We start from the raw sequence: 23,028 nt of genomic DNA, 5'->3' as shown, positions 1-23,028 counted from the left end.
CAGTGTGGTACCACATTACTATGTGATCCAAACCAGAAAATAACCCAGGATCTGTTCAACGAGTATGTGAAGTGTGCGAAAGTATGAGTCTGATGAGGTCAAATCCCAGACCTATCCCAAACCTAACTATGCGTTATCCTCTAAAATATTGATCATAACCAGGTTTAATCGACTGTTTCAGTGTGGTACCACATTACTACCTGATGCAAACCAGAAAAAACCCAGGATCCGTTCAACAAGTATGTGAAGAATGCGAAAGTATGAGTCTGATGAGTGAGAATCCCAGGCCTAACCTAGACCTAACATGCGTTATCCTCAAAAATATTGATCGAAACCTGGTTTAATCGACTGTTTCAGTGTGGTACCACATTACTATGTGATCCAAACCAGAAAGTAACCCAGGATCTGTTCAACGAGTATGTGAAGTGTGCGAAAGTATGAGTCTGATGAGGGCAAATCCCAGACCTATCCCAGACCTAACATGCGTTATCCTCTAAAATATTTATCAAGACCAGGTTTAATTGATTGTTTCAGTGTGGACCCACATTACTACGTCATACAATCCAGAAACAGCCCAGGATCTAGCCATCAAGTATGAGAAATATGCGAAAGAATGAGCCTGATGAGAGCAAATCCCAGACCTAACCTAGACCTAACATGAATTATTCTCTAAAATATTGATCGAAACCAGGTTTAATCGACTGTTTCAGTGTGGTACCACATTACTATGTGATCCAAACCAGAAAATAACCCAGGATCTGTTCAACGAGTATGTGAAGTGTGCGAAAGTATGAGTCTGATGAGGTCAAATCCCTGACCTATCCCAGACCTAACTTGCGTTGTCCTCTAAGATATTGATGGAAACCAGGTTTAATTGACTGTTTCAGTGTTGTACTTCATTACTACGTGACGCAATCCAGAAAAAGCCCAGGATCTAGCCATCAAGTATGAGAAATATGCGAAAGAACGAGCCTGATGAGAGCAAATCCCAGACCTAACCTAGACCTAACATGAATTATTCTCTAAAATATTGATCGAAACCAGGTTTAATCGACTGTTTCAGTGTGGTACCACATTACTATGTGATCCAAACCAGAAAATAGCCCAGGATCTGTTCAACGAGTATGTGAAGTGTGCGAAAGTATGAGTCTGATGAGGTCAAATCCCAGACCTATCCCAAACCTAACTATGCGTTATCCTCTAGAATATTGATCATAACCAGGTTTAATCGACTGTTTCAGTGTGGTACCACATTACTACCTGATCCAAACCAAAAAAAACCCAGGATCCGTTCAACAAGTATGTGAAGAATGCGAAAGTATGAGTCTGATGAGTGAAAATCCCAGGCCTAACCTAGACCTAACATGCGTTATCCTCAAAAATATTGATCGAAACCTGGTTTAATCGACTGTTTCAGTGTGGTACCACATTACTATGTGATCCAAACCAGAAAATAACCCAGGAACTGTTCAACAAGTATGTGAAGTGTGCGAAAGTATGAGTCTGATGAGGTCAAATCCCAGACCAATCCCAGACTTAACTTGCGTTATCCTCTAAGATATTGATCGAAACCAGGTTTAATCGACTGTTTCAGTGTGGTACCACATTACTACGTGATCCAAACCAGAAAAACCCCAAGATCAGTTCAACATGTATGAGAAGAATGCGAAAGTATGAGTCTGATGAGTGAAAATCCCAGGGCTAACCTAGACCTAACATGCGTTATCCTCTAAACAATTGATCCAAACCAGGTTTAATGGACTGTTTCAGTGTGGTACCATACTTCTACGTGATACAAACCAGAAAAAACCCAGGATCTGTTCAACAAGTATGAGAAGAATGCGAAAGTATGAGTCTGATGAGTGAAAATCTCAGGGCTAACCTAGACCTAACATGCGTTATCCTCTAAACAATTGATCCAAACGAGGTTTAATGGACTGTTTCAGTGTGGTACCACTTTACTACGTGATCCAAAGCAGAAAAAACCCTCGATCAGGTCAACATGTATGTTAAAACTGCGAAAGTATGACCCTGATCAGTGCAAATCCCAGGCCTAACCTAGACCTAACATGCGCTGTCCTCTAAAATATTGATGGAAACCAGGTTTAATTGACTGTTTCAGTGTTGTACTTCATTACTACGTGATCCAATCCAGAAAAAGCCCAGGATCTAGCCATCAAGTATGAGAAATATGCGAAAGAATGAGTCTGATGAGTGGAAATCCCAGGGCTAACCTAGACCTTACATGCGTTATCCTCTAAAATATTCATCCAAACCAGGTTTAATGGACTGTTTCAGTGTGGTACCACACTAATACGTGATACAAGCCAGACAAAACACAGGATCCGCTCAACAAGTATGTGAAGAATGCGAAAGTATGAGTCTGATGTGTGAAAATCCCAGGCCTAACCTAGACCTAACATGCGTTATCCTCAAAGATATTGATCGAAACGTGGTTTAATCGACTGTTTCAGTGTGGTGCCACATTACTATGTGATCCAAACCAGAAAATAACCCAGGATCTGTTCAACGAGTATGTGAAGTGTGCGAAAGTATGAGTCTGATGAGGTCAAATCCCAGACCAATCCCAGACCTAACTTGCGTTATCCACTAAAATATTGATCGAAACCAGGTTTAACCGACTGTTTCAGTGTGGAACCACATTACTACGTGATCCAAACCAGAAAAAAACCCAGTTTCAGTTCAACAAGTATGTGAAGAATGCGAAAGTATGAGTCTGATGAGTGAAAATCCCAGGCCTAACCTAGACCTAACATGCGTTGTCCTCAAAAATATTGATCGAAACGTGGTTTAATCGACTGTTTCAGTGTGGTGCCACATTACTATGTGATCCAAACCAGAAAATAACCCAGGATCTGTTCAACGAGTATGTGAAGTGTGCGAAAGTATGAGTCTGATGAGGTCAAATCCCAGACCAATCCCAGACTTAACTTGCGTTATCCTCTAAGATATTGATCGAAACCAGGTTTAATCGTCTGTTTCAGTGTGGTACCACATTACTACGTGATCCAAACCAGAAAAAACCCAGGATCAGTTCAACAAGTATGAGAAGAATGCGAAAGTATGAGTCTGATGAGTGGAAATCCCAGGGCTAACCTAGACCTTACATGCGTTATCCTCTAAAATATTCATCCAAACCAGGTTTAATGGACTGTTTCAGTGTGGTACCACACTAATACGTGATACAAGCCAGACAAAACACAGGATCCGTTCAACAAGTATGTGAAGAATGCGAAAGTATGAGTCTGATGTGTGAAAATCCCAGGCCTAACCTAGACCTAACATGCGTTATCCTCAAAGATATTGATCGAAACGTGGTTTAATCGACTGTTTCAGTGTGGTGCCACATTACTATGTGATCCAAACCAGAAAATAACCCAGGATCTGTTCAACGAGTATGTGAAGTGTGCGAAAGTATGAGTCTGATGAGGTCAAATCCCAGACCAATCCCAGACCTAACTTGCGTTATCCACTAAAATATTGATCGAAACCAGGTTTAACCGACTGTTTCAGTGTGGAACCACATTACTACGTGATCCAAACCAGAAAAAAACCCAGTTTCAGTTCAACAAGTATGTGAAGAATGCGAAAGTATGAGTCTGATGAGTGAAAATCCCAGGCCTAACCTAGACCTAACATGCGTTGTCCTCAAAAATATTGATCGAAACGTGGTTTAATCGACTGTTTCAGTGTGGTGCCACATTACTATGTGATCCAAACCAGAAAATAACCCAGGATCTGTTCAACGAGTATGTGAAGTGTGCGAAAGTATGAGTCTGATGAGGTCAAATCCCAGACCAATCCCAGACTTAACTTGCGTTATCCTCTAAGATATTGATCGAAACCAGGTTTAATCGTCTGTTTCAGTGTGGTACCACATTACTACGTGATCCAAACCAGAAAAAACCCAGGATCAGTTCAACAAGTATGAGAAGAATGCGAAAGTATGAGTCTGATGAGTGGAAATCCCAGGGCTAACCTAGACCTTACATGCGTTATCCTCTAAAATATTCATCCAAACCAGGTTTAATGGACTGTTTCAGTGTGGTACCACACTAATACGTGATACAAGCCAGACAAAACACAGGATCCGTTCAACAAGTATGTGAAGAATGCGAAAGTATGAGTCTGATGTGTGAAAATCCCAGGCCTAACCTAGACCTAACATGCGTTATCCTCAAAGATATTGATCGAAACGTGGTTTAATCGACTGTTTCAGTGTGGTGCCACATTACTATGTGATCCAAACCAGAAAATAACCCAGGATCTGTTCAACGAGTATGTGAAGTGTGCGAAAGTATGAGTCTGATGAGGTCAAATCCCAGACCAATCCCAGACCTAACTTGCGTTATCCACTAAAATATTGATCGAAACCAGGTTTAACCGACTGTTTCAGTGTGGAACCACATTACTACGTGAGCCAAACCAGAAAAAAACCCAGTTTCAGTTCAACAAGTATGTGAAGAATGCGAAAGTATGAGTCTGATGAGTGAAAATCCCAGGCCTAACCTAGACCTAACATGCGTTGTCCTCAAAAATATTGATCGAAACCTGGTTTAATCGACTGTTTCAGTGTGGTACCACATTACTGTGTGATCCAAACCAGAAAAAGCCCAGGATCTAGCCATCAAGTATGAGAAATATGCGAAAGAACGAGCCTGATGAGAGCAAATCCCAGACCTAACCTAGACCTAACATGAATTATTCTCTAAAATATTGATCGAAACCAGGTTTAATCGACTGCTTCAGTGTGGTACCACATTACTACCTGATCCAAACCAGAAAGTAACCCAGGATCCGTTCAACGAGTATGTGAAGTGTGCGAAAGTATGAGTCTGATGAGGGCAAATCCCAGACCTATCCCAGACCTAACATGCGTTATCCTCTAAAATATTTATCAAGACCAGGTTTAATTGATTGTTTCAGTGTGGACCCACATTACTACGTCATACAATCCAGAAACAGCCCAGGATCTAGCCATCAAGTATGAGAAATATGCGAAAGAATGAGCCTGATGAGAGCAAATCCCAGACCTAACCTAGACCTAACATGAATTATTCTCTAAAATATTGATCGAAACCAGGTTTAATTGACTGTTTCGGTGTGGTACCACATTACTATGTGATCCAAACCAGAAAATAACCCAGGATCTGTTCAACGAGTATGTGAAGTGTGCGAAAGTATGAGTCTGATGAGGTCAAATCCCAGACCTATCCCAGACCTAACTTGCGTTGTCCTCTAAGATATTGATGGAAACCTGGTTTAATTGACTGTTTCAGTGTTGTACTTCATTACTACGTGACGCAATCCAGAAAAAGCCCAGGATCTAGCCATCAAGTATGAGAAATATGCGAAAGAACGAGCCTGATGAGAGCAAATCCCAGACCTAACCTAGACCTAACATGAATTATTCTCTAAAATATTGATCGAAACCAGGTTTAATCGACTGCTTCAGTGTGGTACCACATTACTATGTGATCCAAACCAGAAAATAACCCAGGATCTGTTCAACGAGTATGTGAAGTGTGCGAAAGTATGAGTCTGATGAGGTCAAATCCCAGACCTATCCCAAACCTAACTATGCGTTATCCTCTAAAATATTGATCATAACCAGGTTTAATCGACTGTTTCAGTGTGGTACCACATTACTACCTGATGCAAACCAGAAAAAACCCAGGATCCGTTCAACAAGTATGTGAAGAATGCGAAAGTATGAGTCTGATGAGTGAGAATCCCAGGCCTAACCTAGACCTAACATGCGTTATCCTCAAAAATATTGATCGAAACCTGGTTTAATCGACTGTTTCAGTGTGGTACCACATTACTATGTGATCCAAACCAGAAAGTAACCCAGGATCTGTTCAACGAGTATGTGAAGTGTGCGAAAGTATGAGTCTGATGAGGGCAAATCCCAGACCTATCCCAGACCTAACATGCGTTATCCTCTAAAATATTTATCAAGACCAGGTTTAATTGATTGTTTCAGTGTGGACCCACATTACTACGTCATACAATCCAGAAACAGCCCAGGATCTAGCCATCAAGTATGAGAAATATGCGAAAGAATGAGCCTGATGAGAGCAAATCCCAGACCTAACCTAGACCTAACATGAATTATTCTCTAAAATATTGATCGAAACCAGGTTTAATCGACTGTTTCAGTGTGGTACCACATTACTATGTGATCCAAACCAGAAAATAACCCAGGATCTGTTCAACGAGTATGTGAAGTGTGCGAAAGTATGAGTCTGATGAGGTCAAATCCCAGACCAATCCCAGACTTAACTTGCGTTATCCTCTAAGATATTGATCGAAACCAGGTTTAATCGACTGTTTCAGTGTGGTACCACATTACTACGTGATCCAAACCAGAAAAACCCCAAGATCAGTTCAACATGTATGAGAAGAATGCGAAAGTATGAGTCTGATGAGTGAAAATCCCAGGGCTAACCTAGACCTAACATGCGTTATCCTCTAAACAATTGATCCAAACCAGGTTTAATGGACTGTTTCAGTGTGGTACCATACTTCTACGTGATACAAACCAGAAAAAACCCAGGATCTGTTCAACAAGTATGAGAAGAATGTGAAAGTATGAGTCTGATGAGTGAAAATCTCAGGGCTAACCTAGACCTAACATGCGTTATCCTCTAAACAATTGATCCAAACGAGGTTTAATGGACTGTTTCAGTGTGGTACCACTTTACTACGTGATCCAAAGCAGAAAAAACCCTCGATCAGGTCAACATGTATGTTAAAACTGCGAAAGTATGACCCTGATCAGGGCAAGTCCCAGGCCTAACCTAGACCTAACATGCGCTGTCCTCTAAAATATTGATGGAAACCAGGTTTAATTGACTGTTTCAGTGTTGTACTTCATTACTACGTGACCCAATCCAGAAAAAGCCCAGGATCTAGCCATCAAGTATGAGAAATATGCGAAAGAATGAGCCTGATGAGAGAAAATCCCAGACCTAACCTAGAGCTAACATGAATTATTCTCTAAAATATTGGTCGAAACCAGGTTTAATTGACTGATTCAGTGTGGTCCCACATTACTACGTGATCCAAACCAGAAAAAACCCAGGATCCGCTCAACAAGTATGTGAAGAATGCGAAAGTATGAGTCTGATTTGTGAAAATCCCAGGCCTAACCTAGACCTAACATGCGTTATCCTCAAAAATATTGATCGAAGCGTGGTTTAATCGACTGTTTCAGTGTGGTGCCACGTTACTATGTGATCCAAACCAGAAAATAACCCAGGATCTGTTCAACGAGTATGTGAAGTGTGCGAAAGTATGAGTCTGATGAGGTCAAATCCCAGACCAATCCCAGACTTAACTTGCGTTATCCTCTAAAATATTGATCGAAACCAGGTTTAATCGACTGTTTCAGTGTGGTACCACATTACTACGTGATCCAAACCAGAAAAAACCCAGCATCAGTTCTACAAGTATAAGAAGAATGCGAAAGTATGAGTCTGATGATTGAAAATCCCAGGGCTAACCTAGACCTAACATGCGTTATCCTCTAAAATATTGATCCAAACCAGGTTTAATGGACTGTTTCAGTGTGGTACCACATTACTACGTGATACAAGCCAGACAAAACACAGGATCCGTTCAACAAGTATGTGAAGAATGCGAAAGTATGAGTCTGATGTGTGAAAATCCCAGGCCTAACCTAGACCTAACATGCGCTATCCTCAAAAATATTGATCGAAACCTGGTTTAATCGACTGTTTCAGTGTGGTGCCACATTACTATGTGATCCAAACCAGAAAATAACCCAGGATCTGTTCAACGAGTATGTGAAGTGTGCGAAAGTATGAGTCTGATGAGGTCAAATCCCAGACCAATCCCAGACCTAACTTGCGTTATCCACTAAAATATTGATCGAAACCAGGTTTAACCGACTGTTTCAGTGTGGAACCACATTACTACGTGATCCAAACCAGAAAAAAACCCAGTTTCAGTTTAACAAGTATGTGAAGAATGCGAAAGTATGAGTCTGATGAGTGAAAATCCCAGGCCTAACCTAGATCTAACATGCGTTTTCCTCAAAAATATTGATCGAAACCTGGTTTAATCGACTGTTTCAGTGTGGTACCACATTACTATGTGATCCAAACCAGAAAATAACCCAGGATCTGTTCAACGAGTATGTGAAGTGTGCGAAAGTATGAGTCTGATGGGTGAAAATCCCAGGCCTAACCTAGACCTAACATGCGTTATCCTGAAAAATATTGATCGAAACCTGGTTTAATCGACTGTTTCAGTGTGGTACCACATTACTATGTGATCCAAACCAGAAAATAACCCAGGATCTGTTCAACAAGTATGTGAAGTGTGCGAAAGTATGAGGCTGATGAGTGAAAATCCCGGGCCTGACCTAGACCTAACATGCGTTATCCTCAAAAATATTGATCGAAACCTGGTTTAATCGACTGTTTCAGTGTGGTACCACATTACTATGTGATCCAAACCAGAAAATAACCCGGGATCTGTTGAACGAGTATGTGAAGTGTGCGAAAGTATGAGTCTGATGAGGGCAAATCCCATACCTATCCCAGACCTAACATGCGTTATCCTCTAAAATATTTATCAAGACCAGGTTTAATTGATTGTTTCAGTGTGGACCCACAATACTACGTGATCCAAACCAGAAAATAACCCAGGATCTGTTCAACGAGTATGTGAAGTGTGCGAAAGTATGAGTCTGATGGGTGAAAATCCCAGGCCTAACCTAGACCTAACATGCGTTATCCTGAAAAATATTGATCGAAACCTGGTTTAATCGACTGTTTCAGTGTGGTACCACATTACTATGTGATCCAAACCAGAAAATAACACAGGATCTGTTCAACAAGTATGTGAAGAATGCGAAAGTATGAGTCTGATGAGTGAAAATCCCAGGCCTAACCTAGATCTAACATGCGTTTTCCTCAAAAATATTGATCGAAACCTGGTTTAATCGACTGTTTCAGTGTGGTACCACATTACTACGTGATCCAAACCACAAAAAACCCAGGATCTGTTCGACAAGTATGTGAAAAACGCGAAACTGTGAGCCTGATGAGGGCAAATCCTAGACCTAACCCAAACCTAACATGCGTTATCCTCTAAAATATTTATCAAGACCAGGTTTAATTGAATGTTTCAGTGTGGTACCACTTTACTACGTGATCCAAAGCAGAAAAAACCCTCGATCAGGTCAACATGTATGTTAAAACTGCGAAAGTATGACCCTGATGAGGGCAAATCCCGGGCCTAACCTAGACCTAACTTGCGTTATCCTCTAAAATATTGATCGAAACCAGGTTTAATTCGCTGTTTCAGCGTGGTACCACATTACTACGTCATACAATCCAGAAACAGCCCAGGATCTAGCCATCAAGTATGGCAAATATGCGAAAGAATGAGCCTGATGAGAGCAAATCCCAGACCTAACCTGGACCTAACATGAATTATTCTCTAAAATATTGATCGAAACCAGGTTTAATCGACTGTTTCAGTGTGGTACCACATTACTACGTGATCCAAACCAGTAAAAACCCAGGATCCGTTTAACAAGTATGTGAGGAATGCGAATGTATGAGTCTGATGAGTGAAAATCCCAGGCCTAACCTAGACCTAGCATGCGTTATCCTGGAAAATATTGATCGAAACCTGGTTTAATCGACTGTTTCAGTGTGGTACCACATTACTATGTGATCCAAACCAGAAAATAACCCAGGATCTGTTCAACGAGTATGTGAAGTGTGCGTAGGTATGAGTCTGATGAGGGCAAATCCCAGACCTATCCCAGACCTAACATGCGTTATCCTCAAAAATATTGATCGAAACCTGGTTTAATCGACTGCTTCAGTGTGGTACCACATTACTATGTGATCCAAACCAGAAAATAACCCAGGATCTGTTCAACGAGTATGTGAAGTGTGCGAAAGTATGAGTCTTATGAGGTCAAATCCCAGACCAATCCCAGACTTAACTTGCGTTATCCTCTAAAATATTGATCGAAACCAGGTTTAATCGACTGTTTCAGTGTGGTACCACATTACTACGTGATCCAAACCAGAAAAAACCCAGGATCAGTTCAACAAGTATAAGAAGAATGCGAAAGTATGAGTCTGATGAGTGAAAATCCCAGGGCTAACCTAGACCTAACATGCGTTATCCTCTAAAATATTGATCGAAACCTGGTTTAATCGACTGTTTCAGTTTGGTACCACATTACTATGTGATCCAAACCAGAAAATAACCCAGGATCTGTTCAACGAGTATGTGAAGAATGCGAAAGTATGAGTCTGATGGGTGAAAATCCCAGGCCTAACCTAGACCTAACATGCGTTATCCTGGAAAATATTGATCGAAACCTGGTTTAATCGACTGTTTCAGTGTGGTACCACATTACTATGTGATCCAAACCAGAAAATAACCCAGGATCTGTTCAACGAGTATGTGAAGTGTGCGTAGGTATGAGTCTGATGAGGGCAAATCCCAGACCTATCCCAGACCAACCTTGCGTTATCCTCTAAAATATTGATCGAAACCAGGTTTAACCGACTGTTTCAGTGTGGAACCACATTACTACGTGATCCAAACCAGAAAAAACCCAGGATCCGTTCAACAAGTATGTGAAGAATGCGAAAGTATGAGTCTGATGAGTGAAAATCCCAGGCCTAACCTAGACCTAACATGCGTTATCCTCAAAAATATTGATCGAAGCGTGGTTTAATCGACTGTTTCAGTGTGGTGCCACGTTACTATGTGATCCAAACCAGAAAATAACCCAGGATCTGTTCAACGAGTATGTGTTGTGTGCGAAAGTATGAGTCTGATGAGGTCAAATCCCAGACCAATCCCAGACCTAACTTGCGTTATCCACTAAAATATTGATCGAAACCAGGTTTAACCGACTGTTTCAGTGTGGAACCACATTACTACGTGATCCAAACCAGAAAAAAACCCAGTTTCAGTTTAACAAGTATGTGAAGAATGCGAAAGTATGAGTCTGATGAGTGAAAATCCCAGGCCTAACCTAGATCTATCATGCGTTTTCCTCTAAAATATTGATCGAAACCAGGTTTAATCGACTGTTTCAGTGTGGTACCACATTACTACGTGATCCAAACCACAAAAAACCCAGGATCTGTTCGACAAGTATGTGAAAAACGCGAAACTGTGAGCCTGATGAGGGCAAATCCTAGACCTAACCCAAACCTAACATGCGTTATCCTCTAAAATATTTATCAAGATCAGGTTTAATTGAATGTTTCAGTGTGGTACCACTTTACTACGTGATCCAAAGCAGAAAAATCCCTCGATCAGGTCAACATGTATGTTAAAACTGCGAAAGTATGACCCTGATGAGGGCAAATCCCAGGCCTAACCTAGACCTAACTTGCGTTATCCTCTAAAATATTGATCGAAACCAGGTTTAATTCGCTGTTTCAGCGTGGTACCACATTACTACGTCATACAATCCAGAAACAGCCCAGGATCTAGCCATCAAGTATGGGAAATATGCGAAAGAATGAGCCTGATGAGAGCAAATCCCAGACCTAACCTGGACCTAACATGAATTATTCTCTAAAATATTGATCGAAACCAGGTTTAATCGACTGTTTCAGTGTGGTACCACATTACTACGTGATCCAAACCAGTAAAAACCAAGGATCCGTTTAACAAGTATGTGAGGAATGCGAATGTATGAGTCTGATGAGTGAAAATCCCAGGCCTAACCTAGACCTAGCATGCGTTATCCTGGAAAATATTGATCGAAACCTGGTTTAATCGACTGTTTCAGTGTGGTACCACATTACTATGTGATCCAAACCAGAAAATAACCCAGGATCTGTTCAACGAGTATGTGAAGTGTGCGAAAGTATGAGTCTGATGAGGTGAAATCCCAGACCAATCCCAGACTTAACTTGCGTTATCCTCTAAAATATTGATCGAAACCAGGTTTAATCGACTGTTTCAGTGTGGTACCACATTACTACGTGATCCAAACCAGAAAAAACCCAGGATCAGTTCAACAAGTATAAGAAGAATGCGAAAGTATGAGTCTGATGAGTGAAAATCCCAGGGCTAACCTAGACCTAACATGCGTTATCCTCTAAAATATTGATCGAAACCTGGTTTAATCGACTGTTTCAGTTTGGTACCACATTACTATGTGATCCAAACCAGAAAATAACCCAGGATCTGTTCAACGAGTATGTGAAGAATGCGAAAGTATGAGTCTGATGGGTGAAAATCCCAGGCCTAACCTAGACCTAACATGCGTTATCCTGGAAAATATTGATCGAAACCAGGTTTAACCGACTGTTTCAGTGTGGAACCACATTACTACGTGATCCAAACCAGAAAAAACCCAGGATCCGTTCAACAAGTATGTGAAGAATGCGAAAGTATGAGTCTGATGGGTGAAAATCCCACCCCTAACCTAGACCTAACATGCGTTATCCTCATAAATATTGATCGAAGCCTGGTTTAGTCGACTGTTTCAGTGTAGTATCACACTACTACGTGACCCAAACCAGAAAAAACCCAGGATCTGTTCGACAAGTATGTGAAAAACGCGAAAGTATGAGCCTGACGAGGGCAAATCCCGGACCTATCCCAGACCAAACTTGCGTTATCCCCTAAAATATTGATCGAAACCAGGTTTAATTGAATGTTTCAGTGTGGTACCACATTACTACGTGATCCAAACCAGTAAAAACCCAGGATCCGTTCTACAAGTATGTGAAGAATGCGAAAGTATGAGTCTGATGAGTGAAAATCCCAGGCCTAACCTAGACCTAACATGCGTTATCCTGAAAAATATTGATCGAAACCTGGTTTAATCGACTGTTTCAGTGTGGTACCACATTACTATGTGATCCAAACCAGAAAATAACCCAGGATCTGTTCAACGAGTATGTGAAGTGTGCGTAGGTATGAGTCTGATGAGGGCAAATCCCAGACCTATCCCAGACCTAACATGCGTTATCCTCAAAAATATTGATCGAAACCTGGTTTAATCGACTGTTTCAGTGTGGTACCACATTACTATGTGATCCAAGCCAGAAAATAACCCAGGATCTGTTCAACGAGTATGTGAAGTGTGCGAAAGTATGAGTCTGATGAGGTCAAATCCCAGACTTAACTTGCGTTATCCTCTAAAATATTGATCGAAACCAGGTTTAATCGACTGTTTCAGTGTGGTACCACATTACTACGTGATCCAAACCAGAAAAAACCCAGGATCAGTTCAACAAGTATAAGAAGAATGCGAAAGTATGAGTCTGATGAGTGAAAATCCCAGGGCTAACCTAGACCTAACATGCGTTATCCTCTAAAATATTGATCGAAACCTGGTTTAATCGACTGTTTCAGTTTGGTACCACATTACTATGTGATCCAAACCAGAAAATAACCCAGGATCTGTTCAACGAGTATGTGATGAATGCGAAAGTATGAGTCTGATGGGTGAAAATCCCAGGCCTAACCTAGACCTAACATGCGTTATCCTGGAAAATATTGATCGAAACCAGGTTTAATCGACTGTTTCAGTGTGGTACCACATTACTACGTGATCCAAACCAGTAAAAACCCAGGATCCGTTTAACAAGTATGTGAAGAATGCGAAAGTATGAGTCTGATGAGTGAAAATCCCAGGCCTAACCTAGATCTAACATGCGTTTTCCTCAAAAATATTGATCGAAACCTGGTTTCATCGACTGTTTCGGTGTGGTGCCACATTACTATGTGATCCAAACCAGAAAATAACCCAGGATCTGTTCAACGAGTATGTGAAGTGTGCGAATGTATGAGTCTGATGAGGTCAAATCCCAGACCAATCCCTGACTTAACTTGCGTTATCCTCTAAAATATTGATCGAAACCAGGTTTAATCGACTGTTTCAGTGTGGTACCACATTACTACGTGATCCAAACCACAAAAAACCCAGGATCTGTTCGACAAGTATGTGAAAAACGCGAAACTGTGAGCCTGATGAGGGCAAATCCTAGACCTAACCCAAACCTAACATGCGTTATCCTCTAAAATATTTATCAAGACCAGGTTTAATTGAATGTTTCAGTGTGGTACCACTTTACTACGTGATCCAAAGCAGAAAAAACCCTCGATCAGGTCAACATGTATGTTAAAACTGCGAAAGTATGACCCTGATGAGGGCAAATCCCAGGCCTAACCTAGACCTAACTTGCGTTATCCTCTAAAATATTGATCGAAACCAGGTTTAATTCGCTGTTTCAGCGTGGTACCACATTACTACGTCATACAATCCAGAAACAGCCCAGGATCTAGCCATCAAGTATGGGAAATATGCGAAAGAATGAGCCTGATGAGAGCAAATCCCAGACCTAACCTGGACCTAACATGAATTATTCTCTAAAATATTGATCGAAACCAGGTTTAATCGACTGTTTCAGTGTGGTACCACATTACTACGTGATCCAAACCAGTAAAAACCCAGGATCCGTTTAACAAGTATGTGAGGAATGCGAATGTATGAGTCTGATGAGTGAAAATCCCAGGCCTAACCTAGACCTAGCATGCGTTATCCTGGAAAATATTGATCGAAACCTGGTTTAATCGACTGTTTCAGTGTGGTACCACATTACTATGTGATCCAAACCAGAAAATAACCCAGGATCTGTTCAACGAGTATGTGAAGTGTGCGTAGGTATGAGTCTGATGAGGGCAAATCCCAGACCTATCCCAGACCTAACATGCGTTATCCTCAAAAATATTGATCGAAACCTGGTTTAATCGACTGTTTCAGTGTGGTACCACATTACTATGTGATCCAAGCCAGAAAATAACCCAGGATCTGTTCAACGAGTATGTGAAGTGTGCGAAAGTATGAGTCTGATGAGGTCAAATCCCAGACCAATCCCAGACTTAACTTGCGTTATCCTCTAAAATATTGATCGAAACCAGGTTTAATCGACTGTTTCAGTGTGGTACCACATTACTACGTGATCCAAACCAGAAAAAACCCAGGATCAGTTCAACAAGTATAAGAAGAATGCGAAAGTATGAGTCTGATGAGTGAAAATCCCAGGGCTAACCTAGACCTAACATGCGTTATCCTCTAAAATATTGATCGAAACCTGGTTTAATCGACTGTTTCAGTTTGGTACCACATTACTATGTGATCCAAACCAGAAAATAACCCAGGATCTGTTCAACGAGTATGTGATGAATGCGAAAGTATGAGTCTGATGGGTGAAAATCCCAGGCCTAACCTAGACCTAACATGCGTTATCCTGGAAAATATTGATCGAAACCTGGTTTAATCGACTGTTTCAGTGTGGTACCACATTACTATGTGATCCAAACCAGAAAATAACCCAGGATCTGTTCAACGAGTATGTGAAGTGTGCGTAGGTATGAGTCTGATGAGGGCAAATCCCAGACCTATCCCAGACCAACCTTGCGTTATCCTCTAAAATATTGATCGAAACCAGGTTTAACCGACTGTTTCAGTGTGGAACCACATTACTACGTGATCCAAACCAGAAAAAACCCAGGATCCGTTCAACAAGTATGTGAAGAATGCGAAAGTATGAGTCTGATGAGTGAAAATCCCAGGCCTAACCTAGACCTAACATGCGTTATCCTCATAAATATTGATCGAAGCCTGGTTTAGTCGACTGTTTCAGTGTAGTATCACACTACTACGTGACCCAAACCAGAAAAAACCCAGGATCTGTTCGACAAGTATGTGAAAAACGCGAAAGTATGAGCCTGATGAGGGCAAATCCCGGACCTATCCCAGACCTAACTTGCGTTATCCTCTAAAATATTGATCGAAACCAGGTTTAATTGAATGTTTCAGTGTGGTACGACATTACTACGTGATCCAAACCAGTAAAAACCCAGGATCCGTTCTACAAGTATGTGAAGAATGCGAAAGTATGAGTCTGATGAGTGAAAATCCCAGGCCTAACCTAGACCTAACATGCGTTATCCTGAAAAATATTGATCGAAACCTGGTTTAATCGACTGTTTCAGTGTGGTACCACATTACTATGTGATCCAAAACAGAAAATAACCCAGGATCTGTTCAACGAGTATGTGAAGTGTGCGAAAGTATGAGTCTGATGAGGGCAAATCCCAGACCTATAACAGACCTAACATGCGTTATCCTCTAAAATATTTATCAAGACCAGGTTTAATTGATTGTTTCAGTGTGGACCCACATTACTACGTGATCCAAACCAGAAAAAACCCAGGATCCGTTCAACAAGTATGTGAAGAATGCGAAAGTATGAGTCTGATGAGTGAAAATCCCAGGCCTAACCTAGACCTAACATGCGTTATCCTCAAAAATATTGATCGAAACCTGGTTTAATCGACTGTTTCAGTGTGGTACCACATTACTATGTGATCCAAACCAGAAAATAACCCAGGATCTGTTCAACGAGTATGTGAAGTGTGCGAAAGTATGAGTCTGATGAGGTCAAATCCCAGACCAATCCCAGACTTAACTTGCGTTATCCTCTAAAATATTGATCGAAACCAGGTTTAATCGACTGTTTCAGTGTGGTACCACATTACTACGTGATCCAAACCAGAAAAAACCCAGGGTCAGTTCAACAAGTATAAGAAGAATGCGAAAGTATGAGTCTGATGAGTGAAAATCCCAGGGCTAACCTAGACCTAACATGCGTTATCCTCTAAAATATTGATCCAAACCAGGTTTAATGGACTGTTTCTGTGTGGTACCACATTACTACGTGATACAAACCAGAAAAAACCCAGGATCCGATCAACAAGTAAGTGAGGAATGCGAATGTATGAGTCTGATGAGTGAAAATCCCAGGCCTAACCTAGACCTAACATGCGCTATCCTCAAAAATATTGATCGAAACCTGGTTTAATCGACTGTTTCAGTTTGGTACCACATTACTATGTGATCCAAACCAGAAAATAACCCAGGATCTGTTCAACGAGTATGTGAAGTGTGCGTAGGTATGAGTCTGATGAGGGCAAATCCCAGACCTATCCCAGACCTTACATGCGTTATCCTCTAAAATATTTATCAAGACCAGGTTTAATTGATTGTTTCAGTGTGGACCCACATTACTACGTGATCCAAACCAGAAAAAACCCAGGGTCCGTTCAACAAGTATGTGAAGAATGCGAAAGTATGAGTCTGATGAGTGAAAATCCCAGGCCTAACCTAGACCTAACATGCGTTATCCTCAAAAATATTGATCGAAACCTGGTTTAATCGACTGTTTCAGTGTGGTACCACACTACTATGTGATCCAAACCAGAAAATAACCCAGGATCTGTTCAACGAGTATGTGAAGTGTGCGTAGGTATGAGTCTGATGAGGGCATATCCCAGACCTATCCCAGACCTAACTTGCGTTATCCTCTAAAATATTGATCGAAACCAGGTTTAACCGACTGTTTCAGTGTGGAACCACATTACTACGTGATCCAAACCAGAAAAAACCCAGGATCAGTTCAACAAGTATGTGAGGAATGCGAAAGTATGAGTCTGATGAGTGAAAATCCCAGGCCTAACCTAGACCTAACATGCGTTATCCTCAAAAATATTGATCGAAACCTGGTTTAGTCGACTGTTTCAGTGTGGTACCACATTACTATGTGATCCAAACCAGTAAAAACCGAGGATCTGTTCAACGAGTATGTGAAGTGTGCGAAAGTATGAGTCTGATGAGGGCAAATCCCAGACCTATAACAGACCTAACATGCGTTATCCTCTAAAATATTGATCGAAACCAGGTTTAATGGACTGTTTCAGTGTGGTACCACATTACTACGTGATACAAACCAGAAAAAACCCAGGATCCGTTCAACAAGTATAAGAAGAATGCGAAAGTATGAGTCTGATGGGTGAAAATCCCAGGGCTAACCTAGACCTAACATGCGTTATCCTCTTAAATATTGATCCAAACCAGGTTTAATGGACTGTTTCAGTGTGGTACCACATTACTACGTGATACAAACCAGAAAAAACCCAGGATCCGTTCAACAAGTATGTGAGGAATGCGAAAGTATGAGTCTGGTGAGTGAAAATCCCAGGCCTAACCTAGACCTAACATGCGTTATCCTCAAAAATATTGATCGAAACCTGGTTTAATCGACTGTTTCAGTGTGGTACCACATTACTATGTGATCCAAACCAGTAAAAACCGAGGATCTGTTCAACGAGTATGTGAAGTGTGCGAAAGTATGAGTCTGATGAGGGCAAATCCCAGACCTATCCCAGACCTAACATGCGTTATCCTCTGAAATATTTATCAAGACCAGGTTTAGTTGATTGTTTCAGTGTGGACCCACATTACTACGTGATCCAAACCAGAAAAAACCCAGGATCCGTTCAACAGGTATGTGAAGAATGCGAAAGTATGAGTCTGATGAGTGAAAATCCCAGGCCTAACCTAGACCTAACATGCGTTATCCTCAAAAATATTGATCGAAACCTGGTTTATTCGACTGTTTCAGAGTGGTACCACATTACTATGTGATCCAAACCAGAAAATAACCCAGGATCTGTTCAACGAGTATGTGAAGAATGCGAAAGTATGAGTCTGATGAGTGACAAAATCAGGCCTGACCTAGACCTAACATGCGTTATCCTCTAAAATATTGAGCGAAACCAGGTTTAATGGACTGTTTCAGTGTGGTACCACACTACTACGGGATCCAAACCAGAAAAAACCCAGGATCTGTTCAACAAGTATGTGAAAAACGCGACAGTATGAGCCTGATGAGGGCGAATCCCAGACCTATGCCAGACCTAACTTGCGTTATCCTCTAAAATATTGATCGAAACCAGGTTTAATTGACTGTTTCAGCGTGGTACCACATTACTACGTGATACAAACCAAAAACAGCCCAGGTTCTAGCCATGAAGTATGAGAAATATGCGAAAGTATGAGCCTGCTGGGGGCAAATCCCAGACCTATGCCAAACCTAACATGCGTTATCCTCTAAAATATTTATCAAGACCAGGTTTAAATGAATGTTTCAGTGTGGTACCACATTACTACATGAACCAAACCAGAAAAAACCCAGGATCCGTTCAACAAGTATGTGAAGAATGCGAAAGTATGAGTCTCATGAGCGAAAATCCCAGACCTAACCTAGACCTAACATGCGTTATCCTCTAAAATATTGATCCAAACCAGGTTTAATGGACTGTTTCTGTGTGGTACCACATTACTACGTGATACAAACCAGAAAAAACCCAGGATCCGATCAACAAGTAAGTGAGGAATGCGAAAGTATGACCCTGATCAGAGCAAATCCCAGGCCTAACCTAGACCTAACATGCGCTGTCCTCTAAAATATTGATGGAAACCAGGTTTAATTGACTGTTTCAGTGTTGTACTTCATTACTACGTGATCCAATCCAGAAAAAGCCCAGGATCTAGCCCTCAAGTATGAGAAATATGCGAAAGAATGAGCCTGATGAGAGAAAATCCCAGACCTAACCTAGACCTAACATGAATTATTCTCTAAAATATTGGTCGAAACCAGGTTTAATTGACTGATTCAGTGTGGTCCCACATTACTACGTGATCCAAACCAGAAAAAACCCAGGATCAGTTCAACAAGTATAAGAAGAATGCGAAAGTATGAGTCTGATGTGTGAAAATCCTAGGGCTAACCTAGACCTAACATGCGTTATCCTCTAAAATATTTATCAAGACCAGGTTTAAATGAATGTTTCAGCGTGGTACCACATTACTACGTGATACAATGCAGAAACAGCCCAGGATCTAGCCATTAAGTATAAGAACTATACGAAAGTATGAGCCTGATGAGGGCAAATCCTAGACGTAACCCAGACCTAACATGCGTTATCCTCTAAAATATTTATGAAGACCAGGTTTAGTTGAATGTTTCAGTGTGGTACCACATTACTACGTGATCCAAACCAGAAAAAACCCAGGATCCGTTCAACAAGTATGTGAAGAATGCGAATGTATGACTCTGATCAGTGAAAATCTCAGGCCTTACCTAGACCTAACTTGCGTTGTCCTCTAAAATATTGATGGAAACCAGGTTTCATTGACTGTTTCAGTGTGGTACTACGTTACTACGTGATGCAATCCAGAAGAAGCCCAGGATATAGCCATCAAGTATGAGAAATATGCGAAAGAATGAGCCTGATGAGAGCAAATCCCAGACCTAATCTAGACCTAACATGCGTTATCCTCTAAAAATTTGAGCGAAACCAGGTTTAATGGACTGTTTCAGTGTGGTACCACACTACTTCGTCATCCAAACCAGAAAAAAACCAGGATCTGTTCAACAAGTATGTGAAGAACGCGAAACTGTGAGCCTGATGAGGGCAAATCTTGGACCTAACCCAGACCTAAGATGCGTTGTCCTCTAAAATATTTATCCAGACCAGGTTTCATTGAATGTTTCAGTGTGGTACCACTTTACTACGTGATCCAATCCAGAAATAGCCCAGGATCTAGCCATGAAGTATGAGAAATATGCGAAAGTGTGAGCCTGATGAGGGCAAATCCTAGACCTAACCCAGACCTAACATGCGTTATCCTCTAAAATATTTATGAAGACCAGGTTTAATTGAATGTTTCAGTGTGGTACCACATTACTATGTGATCCAAACCAGAAAATAACGCAGGATCTGTTCAACGAGTATGTGAAGTGTGCGAAAGTATGAGTCTAATGAGGGCAAATCCCAGACCTATCCCAGACCTAACATGCGTTATCCTCTAAAATATTTATCAAGACCAGGTTTAATTGATTGTTTCAGTGTGGACCCACATTACTACGTGATCCAAACCAGAAAAAACCCAGGATCCGTTCAACAAATATGTGAAGTGTACGAAAGTATGAGCCTGATGAGAGCAAATCCCAGACCTAACATGAATTAATCTCTAAAATATTGGTCGAAACCAGGTTTAATTGACTGTTTCAGTGTGGTCCCACTATACTACGTGACCCAAACCAGAAAAAACCCAGGATCCGTTCAACAAGTATGTGAAAAACGCGAAAGTATGAGCCTGATGAGGGCAAGTCCCAGACCTATCCCAGACCTAACTTGCGTTATCCTCTAAAATATTGATCGAAGCCAAGTTTAATCGAGTGTTTCAGTGTGGAACCACATTACTACGTGATCCAAGTCAGAAAAAACCCAGGATCTGTTTAACAAGTATGTGAAATACGCGAAACTGTGAGCCTGATGAGGGCAAATCTTAGACCTAACCCAGACCTAAGATGCTTTATCCTCTAAAATATTTATCCAGAACAGGTTTCATTGAATGTTTCAGTGTGGTACCACTTTACTACGTGATCCAATCCAGAAATAGCCCAGGATCTAGCCATGAAGTATGAGAAATATGCGATAGTAAGAGCCTGATGAGGGCAAAACCTAGAACTATCCCAGACCTAACTTGCGTTATCCTCTAAAATATTGACCGAAACCAGGTTTAATTGACTGTTTCAGCGTGGTACCACATTACTACGTGATACAATGCAGAAACAGCCCAGGATCTAGCCATGAAGTATGAGAAATATGCGAAAGTATGAGCCTGATGAGGGCAAATCCTAGACGTAACCCAGACCTAACATGCGTTATCCTCTAAAATATTTATCAAGACCAGGTTTAATTGAATGTTTCAGTGTGGTACCACATTACTACGTGATCCAAACCAGAAAAAACCCAGGATCCGTTCAACAAGTATGTGAAGAATGCGAATGTATGAGTCTGATCAGTGAAAATCTCAGGCCTTACCTAGACCTAACTTGCGTTGTCCTCTAAAATATTGATGGAAACCAGTTTTCATTGACTGTTTCAGTGTGGTACTACATTACTACGTGATGCAATCCAGAAAAAGCCCAGGATCCGTTCAACAAGTATGTGAAGAAAGCGAAAGTATGAGTCTGATGAGGGCTAATCCCAGACCTATCCCAGACCTAACATGCGTTATCCTCAAAAATATTGATCGAAACCAGGTTTAATCGACTGTTTCAGTGTGGTACCACATTACTGCGTGATCCAAACTAGAAAAAAACCCAGGATCTCGTCAACGAGTATGTGAAGTGTGCGAAAGTATGAGTCTGATGAGGGCTAATCCCAGACCTATCCCAGACCTAACATGCGTTATCCTCTAAAATATTTATCAAGACCAGGTTTAATTGAATGTTTCAGTCTGGTACCACATTACTACGTGATCCAAACCACAAAAAACCCAGGATCTGTTCGACAAGTATGTGAAAAACGCGAAACTGTGAGCCTGATGAGGGCAAATCTTAGACCTAACCTTGACCTAACATGCGTTATCCTCTAAAATTTTTATCCAGACCAGGTTGCATTGAATGTTTCAGTGTGGTACCACTTTACTACGTGATCCAATCCAGAAATAGCCCAGGATCTAGCCATGAAGTATGAGAAATATGCGAAAGTATGAGCCTGATGAGGGCAAATCCTAGACGTAACCCAGACCTAACATGCGTTATCCACTAAAATATTTATCAAGACCAGGTTTAATTGAATGTTTCAGTGTGGTACCACATTACTACGTGTTCCAAACCAGAAAAAACCCAGGATCCGTTCAACAAGTATGTGAAGAAGGCGAAAGTATGAGTCTGATCAGTGAAAATCTCAGGCCTTACCTAGACCTAACTTGCGTTGTCCTCTAAAATATTGATGGAAACCAGGTTTCATTGACTGTTTCAGTGTGGTACTACGTTACTACGTGATGCAATCCAGAAAAAGCCCAGGATATAGCCATCAAGTATGAGAAATATGCGAAAGAATGAGCCTGATGAGAGCAAATCCCAGACCTAATCTAGACCTAACATGCGTTATCCTCTAAAAATTTGAGCGAAACAAGGTTTAATGGACTGTTGCAGTGTGGTACCACACTACTTCGTGATCCAAACCAGAAAAAAACCAGGATCTGTTCAACAAGTATGTGAAAAACGCGAAACTGTGAGCCTGATGAGGGCAAATCTTAGACCTAACCCA

The sequence above is a fragment of the Colletes latitarsis genome, unplaced genomic scaffold (genome assembly GCF_051014445.1).
Source record: "Colletes latitarsis isolate SP2378_abdomen unplaced genomic scaffold, iyColLati1 scaffold0002, whole genome shotgun sequence".
In the NCBI taxonomy this organism is placed as follows: Eukaryota; Metazoa; Arthropoda; class Insecta; order Hymenoptera; family Colletidae; genus Colletes; species Colletes latitarsis.
This window is presented reverse-complemented; position numbering follows the sequence as displayed.